The sequence below is a fragment of the Lampris incognitus genome, chromosome 9 (genome assembly GCF_029633865.1).
Source record: "Lampris incognitus isolate fLamInc1 chromosome 9, fLamInc1.hap2, whole genome shotgun sequence".
Classification (NCBI taxonomy): Eukaryota; Metazoa; Chordata; class Actinopteri; order Lampriformes; family Lampridae; genus Lampris; species Lampris incognitus.
In genome coordinates, this window is record NC_079219.1 from 50,167,516 (window position 1) to 50,179,200 (window position 11,685).

Sequence of the window (11,685 nt, forward strand, 5' to 3'; positions counted from 1 at the left end):
GGTGCTGCAGCTGCCCACTGCTCCTATACAATAGGATGGGTTAAATGCAGAAGAACACATTCATTGTAAGAATATAATTTTTGGGCGACACGGTGGCACAGTGGTTCGCACAGTCGCCTCACAGCAAGAAGGTCCTGGGTTCAAGCCCCGGGGTAGTCCAACCTTGGGTGTTGTCCCAGGTCATCCTCTGTGTGGGGTTTGCATGTTCTGCCCGTGTCTGCATGGGTTTCCTCTGGGGGCTCCTGTTTCCTTCCACAGTCCAAAGACATGTAGGTCAGGTGAATCGGCTGTACTAAATTGTCCCTAGGTGTGAATGTGTGTGTGTGTGTGTGTGTGTGTGTGTGTGTGTGTGTGTGTGTGTGTGTGTGTGTGTGTGTGTGTGTGGGCCCTGTGATGGCCTGCTGGCCTGTCCAGGGTGTCTCCCGCCTGTCGCCCAGTGACTGCTGGGATAAGCTCCAGCATCCCTGCGACCCTGAGAGCAGGATGAGTGGTTTGGTTTGATGTACGGATGGATATAATTTGTTGTAAGGTACAATGACAAAATAAAGTGGCTTTCTTCTTTCGTCTTCATTATCAGAACAAGTTGGCTTGTGTTTAAGTGCAGCTGTTATCAAACAGTCAATCAAGCAATATGAATGGTCAACAATCAATTCGTTAACCACATCAGGTCTATCTACTCTCTCTCTACTACTTTCGGCTGCTCCCGTTAGGGGTCGCCACAGCGGATCATCCGAACCACATCCACATCAGGTCTATGACATGTCAAATCTCATTAGGCCCTTTATGTGCTTTTTACTTATCCTGAATGCTATCTTCTTCTTCTTTTTTTTACCCCTTTTTCTCTCCAATTGTATCTGGCCAATTACCCCACTCTCCCGAGCCGTCCCGGTCACTGCTCCATCCCCTCTGCTGATCCGGGAGGGCACCTGACAGTGAGGAGTTTCACCAGGGGGACGTAGCGCGTGGGAGGATCACGCTATTCTCCCCAGTTCCCCTCCCCCCCCCGAACGGGCACCCCGACGGATCAGAGGAGGCGCTACTGCAGCAACCAGGACACATACTCATATCCGGCTCCCCACCCGCAGACACAGCCAATTGTGTCTGTAGGGACCCACGACCAAGCTGGAGGTAACACGGGGATTTGAACCAGTGATCCCCGTGTTGGTAGGCAATGGAATAGACTGCCACGCTACCCAGTCGCCCCTGTGAATATTATCATTTTAGTACAACTCCAAATATCCAATTGTGCATATTAATTTTATCTACACCTTGCTAAAGTGACAGGTGGGGCTGCTTGCTTTTTAGCATTGCATTCCAGTCTGGTGTACAGGTGGAGACAATGAGTGTGGTAGAACAACCAACGAGCTCCCTCAATGGTTCAAAGGTGTACTCCAGATATGAATCTTAAATAAAAGATGTCTTGATGCATGCTCAATAATCCAGGTAAGAAAATCAAAGAAGGTTGAATCAGTTCATCTGGACACAACGTTTACTGACAGATATGTTTCATCTCTCATCTAAGTGACCTCTTCAGCCTCAGCTGACTGCAGGTATCTCCACCCTTATAAACAATACAGTGGCACAACAACCGACACAGTGGCTGGGGAGGGGGAGGAATCTCACATTAAACAGGCCCTGGCCAAGTGTGGTTATCCTAACTGGGCATTTGTCAAAGCCAGGAAGACTCCCAAACAGAGAGGAGGCAAGTTAAGTCAATTTTATTTGTATAGCCCAATATCACAAATTACAAATTTGGGTCAGTCAGCTTTACAGCAACACAACATCCTGTCCTTAGACCCTCACATCGGATAAGGAGCAACTCCTTAAAAAAAACAAAAACTCCTTTAACAGGGAGAAAAAATAGGAAGAAATGTCAGGGAGAGCAATAGAGGAGGGATCTCTCTCCCAAGACGGACAACGTGCAATGGATGTTGTGTTTATGCAATTTACACAATACAACATTGAAAGAGGATTACAGAATTATAATGGACTTATAAAATATTCCAGAGAGAAGGACAACAGCTGCCTAAACGTAAACCAGTGGTGATTCTGTATGTGGTGGGAGTATCGGAAGAGCTGAGATGTGTATTTTCCAAACACCGTTTCTCAGTTGCTTTCAAACCCCAAAACACGCTGCGCCAGAAGTTGGTCCACCCCAAGGATGTTGGGATCAGCTGGGAGAGCTTGGGCTGCTGCATCCTGTGGCCCCAGGGACCACGGCCCTGCCTGGAGCTGCTCCCAAAACACCGAGGGCGGTCTGACAGGATGCGGTTGCAGGGCAGGCTAAGCTAACTGCTAGCCCATGCAGACCGGCAGTTCCGATAACACCGAGGGCAGCATGGCGGCGGCCTCATCTAGCATTTACTGTGTTTTTGGTGTCGTTGTGTGGAGTACAGGGAGGTGTGTCAAGGGTGTCTGGCTGGGAGAGCTGGCGTTGGATCAGCTGAGGGAGCCTGGAAAAACCGAGGGCGGTCTGACAGGATGCGGAAGCAGGGCAGGCTAAGCTAACTGTAGCCTATGCAGACCAACAGTTCTGACAGTCATCAAGGCTGGCGTTCGTTCCATTTGACAGTGATTTTTTAAAAAAAATGTTTTTAGTTTGGGTATTTGAATATACGTGTTAGTTTGGATATATGTGATCTTGTAGTTATTGGATACGTGTTTTTGTCTTTGTGTTGCACTGCTGTGGGCTGGAGAAAACGATATTTCTGTTGTGCTTCAACCCCCTGCTCGGCCCTCTGGCTCCACCATGAGGTGACGAAGCACATCGCCATCATCTGTCTTTGAAACACCAGGCATGCCTGCGCGTGCTCATAGAGCGTCGCGTTGACACAATCAACAACAACGCACCTGTCCACAATCTACAACCACCACACCTGTGAGTGATCAGCTCATCACCAATCTACAAGACCTCAGCCAACCCATTGCGTCGTCACCAGAACGTGCCTAAGCAACAGTCGGTAACGTTGTCTAGCCTACCTAGTTTACTCGTGCCTTCTAGTGTAATTGTCAACCTGTCCCTCCCAATCACGCCCCTCCAGCTTTCACCATCATTGCCCAAGTGAGCATTGAAGTCCCCCAGCAGACCTATAGAGTCTCCAGGTGGAACCCTATCCAGGGCAGTACCCAGAGACTCCAAGAACGCCAGATACTCCAAACTGCTATTCGTCGCATAAGCACACGCGAGAATCTAGGGCTGCACAATTAATCGAATATTAATCGCGATCACGATTTTCGCTTCCACGATTAAATGAACATGACCGACGGCGATATTAACATTTAAAATGCGTGCTCCGCTCATAGAAAACTCCGCTGCATATCAAATCCATCGCTTGCTAAACTAACAGTCAGCCAGCCACCAGGGGGCGATCGAGATGTTCTGGCTGTGCGGGGACCCTAATGGCAAAATGTCATGGCTGTAGCGGCAGCAGTCCAGAGCATGATCCATAAGAGTAGCACACAAATGAGAGCAGACGGACGAAACGAACATCGAAAATGTAAGAAGCAGAAGAGCTAGTCCCTAAAAACGGATCATCATCCGTTGTTTGGAAGTATTTCGGATTTAGGGCAAGTGATGGTAAGCAAGAACAAATCATATCGTCGTTGGTCACCGCATTTTGATGGCTGCTTAGCGGTTTTATCCTTGAAACAGGCTAGCAAAAGCGCTATGGTTTAGAAGTAAGGCTAACTAGACCAGTTAACTACTGTGAGGTCGGTAGACTAACGCAGACTTGCTAGTTGGCTTGGTAGGTAATTGATTTAATGTAAAGACAGTCAAATGTGAGAATACTAGTATCGCAAATAACATCTAGAACAACTGCAGTGCAAACTAGGGAAATTGCTGTGGTTGTTTTACGATGGCCACATCAGCTGATTAGCTGGCCTTTTTATTTAGATGTAGTTAGCTAGCTAGATTTTCTCAGGGTTTCTTGTATGGATGTCATTTTTGGTGTCTCAGTTTACTAGCTAATACAGCATGCTACCAATTTAACTGTGTAATATAACAATAATATGATGGGGATTGTTTATCCAATGTGTATAGAAGCAGATAAGGTTTTATTCTGTGCTTTAATTTAACATATGAATTCTCTCATGTTCTTTTTTAGAGAATGCAATGAGAGATCCTCGGATTGACCATGCAGTGGGCCTGTGTAAAAAGCTAATGAGCAGTTTCTCCTACAGCTGGAGGCGTAAAAAGGAGCTTACAGAGGCACAAAGGGAGCTGAAGCTTCCAGAGCATGCACTGAAGACGGAGTGCCCCACAAGGTGGGGATAGAGGCAGGCCATGATAGAAAGAGTCCTGGAGCAGCAGAGGGCCATTGCTCATGTCTTGTCCACTGACAGAAAGGCCCGACACCTCATCCCCACATGGCAGGACACTGACGTCCTGGAGGCCATCAACAAATCCCTCCGCCCTCTGACTAAGTTTACTGATGCGCTTTCCAGTGAGAAGTAGGTCAGTGTTTCCTTTGTAAAGCTAGTCCCCGACACCTCATCCCCACATGGCAGGGCACTGACGTCCTGGAGGCCATCAACAAATCCCTCCGCCCTCTGACTAAGTTTACTGATGCGCTTTCAAGTGAGAAGTATGTCAGTGTTTCCTTTGTAAAGCTAGTCCTCCACCTTTTCAGCTCCTCTATCCTGAAAGTGAAGCATGATGATCCAAACCTAACATGCACCATCAAGACCAAAATCCTGAGCTACCTGGATGAAAAATACAAGGACCCTCTGACACAAGAACTGCTTGACATGGCCTCTGTTCTTGATCCACGGTTCAAACTGAGATACGTCAGTGAGGACAATGTTGCAGCCAGACTTACTTCTGAGATGGCGAGGCCTATGCCTGCAGGCATGGTAGTAAGTAATTATTGTGATTACATACAGATACAGAATTTATTATAAATGAATGAAATGAAGTGGATTAAAATGTGCTATGAAATAAAGTGCTGTAATCTACTTTCTGGATGTGGATGTTAAATATGTTTCATTAGATTGAATTTGGTATTCATATTTTATCTACCATACTCTTCAAGGAGACTGATCCCCACATTGAGACTGCTGAGGATGCTCCAACTTCAAAGAAAAAGAAGACCTTGGGGAGCTTCTTTAAGACCACTGAGGGAACCACACCAAGACCCTCTTCCCCCCAGGAACAACAAGCTATAGCCTCTGAGCTACAGTCTTACCTACAATTAGGCCACCTTGACAGTGAGGAGGACCCGCTGGACTGGTGGAGGGAACGCCAGAGACTCTACCGACTCTCAAAACTGGCAAAAAAATATTTGTGCATTCCAGCCAAAGGTTCCCCTTCCGAGAGGGTTTTTAGCACGGGGGGAAATGTGCTGACCTGCCTACGCTCATCGCTCAAGCTGGAAAATGTTGAAAGGCTGGTGTTCCTTGCTAAAACCATATGATTACTGTTATTTAACCTTTTCCGCATAGGCCTGAATTGTTTTAATTTGGTTATATTACGTAATGGCATATTTATTTTTAGTTAGCCTATATTTTGAGCACAATTTTATTTATATTTTGCTTATTTTGCTTTTTTTAAAGTCCTATTTTGATGCAAATATTTGTACAATTGCAGGCAGTGCTCTGTTTATATTCTGTGCTCTGTTTAGAGCCTCTGTTATATGGGAAAGTGCAATAAAAATATTTTCCCCTAAAATCAGCGAATAATCGTGATAAATAATCGTGATCTCAATATTGATCAAAATAATCGTGATTATCATTTTGGCCATAATCGTGCAGCCCTACAAGAATCAGAGCCTCCTCCCCCAGCGACTCGTAGTTGCATAGAGGTAACCCTCTCATTCCCCGGGGAGAACTCCAACATGGTGGATCTCAACCAGGGACTTGTGAGTATCCCCATACCTGCCCGGCGCCTGTCAACTTGGCCAACTCCGCAAAAGTAAAGAGTTCAGCCCCTCTCCACGAATTTGGTACCAGATCCCAACTAGAAACTTGACCATATTACACCAATTTTTGCCTTCCTTCATTGGCTTCCTATCCATGTTAGATCAGACTACAAGGTGCTTCTGCTGACTTGTAAAATCCGACATGGGCTTGCCCCATCTTACCTGTCTGATCTCTTTAAACCACACATTCCATCTCAAACTGTTCGCTCTCAAAATACAGGGTTCCTGTGTGTACCCAAAGTTAAAAAGAAGTCAGCTGGTGGCAGGGCCTTTTCCTGTTGGGCCCCGTTCTTGTGGAATAACCTGCCTGCTGCCGTCAGACAATCAGTCTGTTGAGTCCTTTAAATCCAAACTTAAAACTCATCCTTTTTGCCTTACCCTACATTTGGTTGCCTTTAAATTAAACTCCACAACCTGTACTGAATGGCAGATCGGTTTCTGTCTCACTGCATTTACCAAGCACTGCTCTGCCGACCAGATTATAGAGTATAGATTATTGACAATTGCAAACTGTTCTCTTCGCTCACATCTTTTCTCTCTCTCTGAATGATGCCTTCTCCTTTATATTTTTCTGTATGTGAATGGTGTGATGTGAGTCTCCGGTAACACTTTCTATTAAGCTTGCACCTGTAAGGCCCAGAAGCATCTATGATGCCCTATAAGCATCTATTGCATCTATGATGCCCATACTTTCCTATAATGTGTATTACAATGACAAACAGCTATGGCTGAAGACTGTGAAATAGCACTGAAGTCTCATTATGCATCTCTACAAAACTTCAGCAAAACAAGTTGGCTATGATGCATTATGACATTTGACAGATAAACAGGCTAATGAGGACATATTTATAATGCATAAATCCATTTTAAATTGATATAGTGTATCATAAAGAGGGTTATGAGCTGTTGTGGAGGCGTATACATGGTTATAATGAATCTTACAATGACTTATAGCTACACTTATAGGGCGTTATACATAAATGCTTATACAGCATTATAGATGCAAGCTTCATAGAAAGTGTTACCGAATCTCCTTTGTGCGCATGTGTAGTCTTTCTTCCTGTCAGGTCTCCATGGTGATGGTGGTCGCATGGCTCAGGTCCTGGGCTGTTCCGGTGGCATCTGGGCACTGCTTGGCATCCTCCTCATCATATTCTTCATATTATCTCATAATTCCATTATAATTCTGTTATCCTCTTTCAATGCTGTATTCTGTAAATTGTTTTTATACCTCCTCTGTTGCTCTTCCTAATGTTTCCTCATATTTGTTCTCCCTGTTAAAGGTTTTTTTTTTAGGGAGCTGTTCCTTATCCGATATGAGGGTCTAAGGACAGAATGTTGTGTTGCTGTAAAGTTCACCGAGGAAATTTTGTAATTTGTGATATCGGGCTATACAAATAAAATTGACTCGGCCGACTGTCATGTACATCAATTGAGTTTCGCTACTTTTCTGCTATAAAATAGTTTTAAAATGAAATTTGTAGGATTCGAATCAGAGACGAGAGAGACATTGGTTGTAAACGAACTCTTTACTTAGAACTTAGCAAAGTTAGGATACTCAGCCATCAGGCTACATCTGCGTTCCCTCCAGTTCGGCTCATACTTAACATTACTTCCTAGTCTCGCCTCGCGAGAGCCCCCCATCAAAGACTAACCAGAGAGCATGCGCATTAACATAAGTCCCAATACATTACACCCCTTTCCCCCAGTCAACAAAATCTGCCAAGTGGCGTGGAGGGTGCCGGTCTCTTGCCGGATGCTGTAGAGGGGTAGTGGGCACAAGAATGGACACAGGACCAGAGGGATCTTCAACAGACCTGCTGGTCTCTGGTCGTGGCGTTTCAGACGAGGTAGACTCGAGCGGCCCATCTTAAGGTGACTGCTCACCAGGAACAATGGATTCTCCAGCGGCCACATCCGTGCGTGCAGTCGCTCTACCATGCAGCTGATCCACATGGCGTCGATGCATTTGCCCATCAGGAGTCTGCACTCTATATGAAACTGGGCCAGTAGGATCAGCTATCACGCCAGGGACCTATTTGTGTCCCCCAGTGTAGCTCCTCATGTACACAGTGTCCTGTGGCCTAAAACATCTGTTTGGGCTTTGCGGCTTTTCTGCACTCACCTCCTGCTTGAGGTGCATCTCATTTTCATAGTCAAGATGAAGGCGATCAAAGGCCGTGGTAAGACTCAGGTTCATGAGAAGCTCGGCAGGGCTCTTTCCTGTTGCTGAATTGGGGGTCACATGCTGTGACAGCAGAAACCTAGCCAGGCGTGTCTGCCAGTCACCGATAGTGATCCTAGACAGGGCCTCCTTGGTTGTCTGGACCATATGTTCTGCTTGGCCATTTGAACGAGGATGGTAAGGGGCCGTAGTCACTGCTCTGATGCCATTCCGTCTGGCAAACTCTTGGAATTCTTCCGATGTGAAGGCTGCACCGTTGTCAGAAACAATGACATCTGGCAACCCGTGAGTTGCAAAGAGGAGCCTCAGTGTGCTGATCACTGCAGAGGACGACATTGAACTCACCGTGGCAACCTCTAACCACTTAGAGTGTGAGTCCACAATTATGAGAAACGTCTTCCCCTGGAATGGACCAGCAAAGTCAATGTGTAGCTGGGACCATTTCTTAGTTGTCCACTCCCACAGCATGCAGCTGTGCTGTTAGTGGTGCATGACGAGTTCTCTGGCAGGTTTCACAGGATTTTACTGTCTGTTCTTTTGCTAAATCCATACCAGGCCACCAGGCATAACTCCTCCCCAGGCCCTTCATATGAACAATGCCTGGGTGTGCATCATGCAGCATGGCCAGTACCTCCTCCCTCGCCAGGATGGGAATAACTACACGACTCCCCCATAATAGGCAGTCCTTGTGTGCGGACAGTTCATGGCACCGGGTGAGAAACGGCTTGAAACGGCTGTCAAGTGTATCCACTGGCCAGCCATGCAGGACCCAGCGCAGCACCCGGGACAGAACTGGATCCTTCCGAGTAAGGGCGGCAATGTGTTTTGCATTCAGTGGGGCTTCAGGCGCCATTTCCAGTAACAGCACCTCCATGGGCGGAGGGGTCTCACGCATACCAGCGGGCAGTGGTAGGCGACTGAGGGCATCAGCATTTGCTAGCTGCTTGCCAGGGTGGTAGCACAATTCGTAATCGTAGGCCCCAAGAAGAACACTCCAGCGTAGCATGCATGGGGACAGGACAGGTGGCATGGGCTTAGAGTGGTGTAGCAGGCCCAAAAGAGGTTTGTGGTCAGTAAAAAACCACAAAGTGGCGACCAGCAAGGTACAGGTGAAATTTTTTGACGGCAAAAATGACCGCCAAGGCCTCCTTATCTATTTGGGCATAATTTCTTTCAGTGGAGGATAGTATCCTCGAGGCAAAGACGATGGGAGCTTCCCGGCCATCGGACTCCATATGGAAGAGCAGCGCCCCCAAGCCATAAGGCGAAGCATCACAAACAATGGCTAATTGTTTTGTTCGTCATAGTGCGTGAGCACGCCATCAGCCTGAAGCAGTTGTTTTGCAGCAGTGTAAGCTTTTTCATGTGCATCAGTCCACTGCCAGGGTGCAGACTGATCCAGGAGGCGGTGCAGCGGTTCTAAGATGGTAGCCTTGTTTGGCAAAAAGCAGCTGTAAAAATTGAGTAGGCCTAGGAATGACTGAAGCTCCATTTTGTTCCAGGGTGAAGGCGCCTTCTGAATAGCCTCAACTTTCTCCATAGTCGGCCGCACGCCATCCTTGTCCACACGAAAACCTAAAATTTCAACTTGGTCAGCAGCAAACACACTCTTCTCCTTCTGTAGCCGCAATCCTGCTTCTGCGAATCATTCCAGCACTGCACAAAGACGGTCATTGTGCTGGTCAACAGTCTTTCCCGCTACTAAGACAACATCCAGGTACAGTTGCACGCCTGGTATACCGGCGAGGAGTGTATCCATGAAACGCTGAAATATGGACACAGCTGTCGATACTCCAAACTGCAGGCGGCGGGCCCGAAACAGCCCGCGATGGGTGTTTATAGTGAGAAGCTCTGCAGCCTCGTCGTCCAGCACCAGCTGCTGTTAAGCTTGTTTGAGGTCCAATTTACTGAAAAGCACCCCCCTGCCAGTCTGGAAAACAGTTCAGCCACCGTAGGAATGGGGTATACATCAGGTTTCACAACTGTATTCACAGTGCAGCAATAGCCACCGCAAATTCCTAAGCTGCCATCCTTTTTAACTACTGGTACGATGGGTATGGCCCACCTTGAGTGTCTCACGGGTTCAAAAATACCCTGAGCTACTAGCTTGTCAAGCTCCTCATCTAGCTTCGGCTGAAGGGCAAAGGGCACCGAACATGCTTTAAAAAACTTGGGTGATGCTGTTGTATCATTATCAATAGCAATTGGAGGGGTTCGTGAAGCCCTGAGGTCCTGGAAGACCTCTGCATATTCCGTTAATATGGACTCCACGGATTGTAAGCATACTTGGCGCACCCCCATTACAGAAATGCCCAGTGCCTCAAACCAGTCCCTGCCCAGTAGACTTGCCCCCTGACCTCGAACAATAATCAGTGGTAAGGTCTTGTCATTGCCTTGATACTGCACATCCACAAAAATCTTCCCATTAACTTGTAGTTCTGCTTGTGACCATTGTCTAAGCACACTACTGTCCTTGTGCAGTAAAGGCGGCTGGTCAGGCCACAAGGTGTTGTAACTGCCCTCACTGATCAAGAAGCATGCGGCTCCAGAGTCCACCTCCATTACATGTGTTTTGTTATTCAGGATCACAGTGGCTTGATATGGCTTTTTTTACGTGAGCATACAGCTGCCTGCCCATGGTGTAAATGTCATATTCCTCTTCTTGTTGCCTAACAGTGTGTGTGTTGTTCGGATTGAGGAACTGTGTCAGAAGAATCTGCTGATGCGACATCCCTGCTCTTTTTAAAACAAACACGAGAAATGTGCCCCCTTTTTTGCAATAGTGGCATACAGCAAGAGGTAAATTTGCAATGTTGTTGGTTGTGTGTGCCTCCACAACGAAAACATGAATTTGCACCACCTTCTGCTACTGTTTGTTTCACCTTCAAAACGGTTTGACTTTGTGCAGTCTGATGAACTTCTGCTGACTGTGGTGGTCCCAGCTGGTTTGGTTGTAGTATTCGCGCATTTGACGTGGCTGTTTCCGCTGCAAGGGCTTTCTCCTCTGCTGCTTTGAATGCGAGTTCCTTTTCAGCCAGCAGGCGGCGCTGCAGCGCTTCATCTAGCATCCCACAGACAATTCTGTCATGCAGCATGGCTTCCAGTTGGTCACCAAAAGCGCAATGCACTGAGAGTTTACGGAGTTCAGCAATGTAGCTGGAGATTTCTTGGCCTTGCTTTTGTTTGCAATTGTGAAACTGAAAACACTGAACAATTTGTGACAGAGGAGGACTGCAGTGGCGTTTCAACGCCGATACTAAGTTTTCATAGGTGACGGCTGTAGGAAGGACGGAAGCGACCACCGAAAGTAGTGTAGAATACGTTGCAGCACCACAGACGCTAAGCAAAATAGCGCGTTTCTTCTCCTCCCCATCTACTCCATTTGCCAGGAAAAAATATTCCAGTCTCTCAATATACTCCTCAATGGCAGTGCCGGAGCCTTCATCAAACTCTTCTATGCGACCCAGCGTGGTCATGGTTATGCCGTTAGGCTACTCACAGATTCCTCAAAGCTGTAGTAGAATATCGGAGGTTGCTGATTTCCATCAATAAACTGTTCGGAACTGTTGAAGTTCGGATCCG

General features: G+C 46.9%; 1 pseudogene; it reads right to left on the reverse strand.

Annotated features, from left to right (window-relative positions):
• Positions 1–7,953: 7,953 nt before the first annotated feature.
• On the reverse strand, positions 7,954–10,404 carry LOC130118561 (uncharacterized protein K02A2.6-like; annotated as a pseudogene).
• Positions 10,405–11,685: the final 1,281 nt, after the last annotated feature.